Below are 3,754 nucleotides of genomic sequence, written 5' to 3'. Positions count from 1 at the left end.
TTTAGGGCACTATTTGGCATTCAATCTAAAAGTTTTGCTGCTTCGCTTTAAAGCTTTCGAAGACAGTATTGGGTTTCATCATAAAAGAGGGTCAACTTTAGAATGAACTTGCTGAAGGTTCACAATAACTTTTCCATGTATGTGAGCAAAACAATCGCTGATAAATAGTTTTGTGCACAGTGGCAGCTTGTAGCCCTGACACAAACAGCAGCGCTGGTACCAATTGTCAGACTGAAGAACATTTTATTTCGTGCCACCGAGTCAAAACTACTCTTTCCTTCCTTCCTCCTGCTCTCCTCTTTATCATCTGAATGAAACTGGAATAGAACGGCTTGATGTGCACGGACCCATACTTGTCTGACAGTCCAGAAATATGGAGGCAGACTGGATCCAGGCCACAAGCGGTAAGGGAGAGTCAGAAAGAGTGGGCCCCCGGCAAGCTGCCCTGGCTTTGTTTACAACAAAAAGCCATTGTTTGATGTGGTCGCACAGCCGGCTCCAAAGCTCCTGCTCCCACAGGATGTGCTCTGGGTAAAATGCCAGACGGAGGCCATTGCTGGATGACTTCGACCTCGCCGTGCTGGGACTCTTAGTCGAGCCCACCGACCCCCTCCGTGGCCTCTGGAGAAATAAATAAAACAATAATGGTTTGATGGTCTTAAGTTGGGGTCTCTTATGGGAGGGATCTATAAGAAGCGTTTATCATCTGTGATCACAGCGGGGAAGGGCTCTTTATTTCATATGTCAAGACAAAAGACTAGAAAAAGTCAAATTATTAGTATTTTATAAGTTTAACTGATTATAATTTTAAAGTTGCGCTTTTTTTATTAGCCTTTAATAGTATATTTCAAAAAACAAAATTACATTAAAAACATTTAACCCTTAACACCAGAGCTTTAAGGCCCGGTTCCACAGGATTTGACGGCCATATGACGAGTAAAAAAGTTGGAAAATCTGCCACATGCGCTTAGACACGCGAACTTTATGCATCCTTGCGGAATCGCTGTTATACAGACACCAGAGTCCACTCCTCTCCCTACTCGCGAATAAGCGCGTCCTCCCTCAATCAGCCGCTAAACAGACGCTGTAATAAGCAACGGTACAAGCGCAGACTGGCAGAGGAAACAGCCGTGCACGAGCGGAGAATTTCGCTCCATGGTCCAATCTCGCACTGAAACTGAAACTGCCGTTTCACAGCCAATGCACGGCGGTACCGCTAGTTCTACACACAGTCACCCGCGGTCTCAATTTAACGGCAGCCAAATTTTGTATGTGAGTCGATTCAGCGGCCGTATATCGGCCGTTGCACTACCAGTTCGCTCCTAACATCGTCTGGGATAACATTTTTTCCGTCCTCCAGCCGTGATATGGCTGTGAAAGCGCGTGGGACCGGGCCTTTAGCTCCAGTGTTGATGTAATTTGAATTACTGCAACTTTTCAACCATTTGTGCAGTTCATATATAGCATTCCACCCTAATCGCGGGGGTTAGAGTCCGGAAACATCCGCGAATTCGCATAGTCCGCGAATGAGGGAATCCCCCCTCCCCCGACTCATCCCCACCCCCACGGCCAAAGAATGTCTGTTTCCGATCATGCCTTGTAAAACATTTATTAAAGAATATAAAGAGCTTTTTTTAAATTCAGAACAATAGACTGCATACTTTATATGGGGTGTGTCACTCTGTCTCTGTCCCTCCTTCCGCTATCTTTGGGGTCCAGCTGGACATTATTTCTGCATGGAGTTTTAACTAATAAATAACATCGTAGTCTTGAGTTGTCGGAGTTCAGACCTTATCCAAATTCTTCCCTTCTCCCTTCCCCTCCGTTTGAAGGGAGAGTTTAAGTTGAAGTGTGTCCAGGAAATGATTTTTTAAAATCCGACCCTCCAAACGGCGGGATATAAAGTCCTCCCCCACTAGGCTAAACCACGTCCCACTGAGAAGCGCTTTTCTTCACGTGGGTTCACTCTGAACCACAGACATTCACATTTAAATGTAAGTAATGACTTTTTGTTGTAGGAAGACCTTTTTAAAATTTTAAAACTGCTGTTGTTATGTAAGTGCTGGAAGCTCCGCGCTAAAGCTAGTGGACCGGTGATTATTGGTGACGTTATCGACGAAAGTGATGTCCGAAATATGAGACATTTTTTTAATAACTCCCCGTTCGGAGGGCCAAATAAAGGGGAAAGGAGAAAGGAAGAATTCAGATTCCTTAGTGACGAGCTGGAGGAGTCACATCTGCGAATATGTGAAACCGAGAATAAAGAAACGCCAATAAGCGGGAGAACACTGTTTCTAACAAAATCTGGAACGCTTTGCAGTAACAAAGTGTTAAGGCAATCAATGTAAATTGAAAAAATTCTGATGCGGATAAAAGCAGCTACACACCATTTCCTCCATGTCAGAATCATTAATTGCATAAATTGCGTCAAGAAGTTATAGCGGTTAGTGTGTGTTATTGCAGTGTTAGAGACCAAATCCGATAAAAAAATCATGATTTTATTGTGTTCAACATGTTCCTGTGGCATTGTTCTGATGATGGAGGACATATATAAAGAAAATTAAGCACAAAATTGAATTTCTTGGGATTTTTATTAAAATCGCTGTTAATTAGAAGTAGACGAAAAAAATGCAGTTTGAAAAAAATCGTACTTGTTGTATTTTAAGTATGCTGGGTGAGCCGCAAGCTCCCTGCTCCGCTCCATTCTGATGCATCCACTAGACAAATAGATCCATTAACGTCTTTGTTTTTATGGCACCGAGGGGCTGAAAGCTGGTAGGACAGCGTGTAAACAGAGAGCTCTCAGCAACGGGGAGGGATTGCTTCATGCCAACAATCCTGTCCACAATTTTTTAATGAACTTCTGCCGCTTTGCAGAAACTACGTCCTAGAAAACGACACAGATTTGTTGGATTTTGACTAAAAATGACATAATCACAATTAAAAGACCACAATAGATCAAAAGATGATTAGATAATCTTTAAAGGATTAACTGAAAATGGTCTTGGAGTAACAGCTGCTTTATTGATTATCAGATGGTCAAACCCTTTTGTTTGTCTTCAGTTGATGTCACTGCCTTAATAAAATATAATAATAAATACAATATGTATTTCCATTCTCCTTTTATGCAGATTTTCCGCAAAGAAAACAGTCTAATTGTCGTTCTTTGTTCTTTTTCAGTTATACCACCCTTTTTTTAACAGATCCCACATCAATTTAGTAAAACATGTTCCCCATGTTCACTTAGCAAAGAATCTCGAAGGGTCAGACACACTTAGTCGTGGCCTCAGTCACACAGCCTTGCAAGATAGATCCTGTCACAACAGCGCTTTTTCAAATTTTCCAAGTGCTGAAGCAACACGCTCGCTTTATAAGAAGCTCCTGAAGTCTGACTGTTGAGGTCAGGAGACTTTTGTCCCAGAGATTTCAATTAAGTTCTTCTCGTTTTTATTTAAAAAGCCTCAATTTAAAACCAAGGTTGTCTCAAGACGCAGCACAAAGAGTGCAAGAAAAAACATTAAATTAGAGGCAAAAGTTAAATTATTCAAGATGGTTTGATTCATTTCAGGTTGAATCCTTCTGTTAAGTCAGTCAGTCGTGAAATGTCACACTTTAAAAGTGACCAACAACTCCGTCCAATCTAAAGACAACAAAACAGCTGCCCTGATAGGTTAATCTGAGATGATAGTAAGGAGGAATAGCTCCAGTTAGCCATGTTAGAAGCGTTGGCCTCGTTAGCATATTCATAATACTT

This window comes from Oryzias melastigma, linkage group LG17 (assembly GCF_002922805.2).
Source record: "Oryzias melastigma strain HK-1 linkage group LG17, ASM292280v2, whole genome shotgun sequence".
NCBI classification, from domain to species: Eukaryota; Metazoa; Chordata; class Actinopteri; order Beloniformes; family Adrianichthyidae; genus Oryzias; species Oryzias melastigma.
This window is presented reverse-complemented; position numbering follows the sequence as displayed.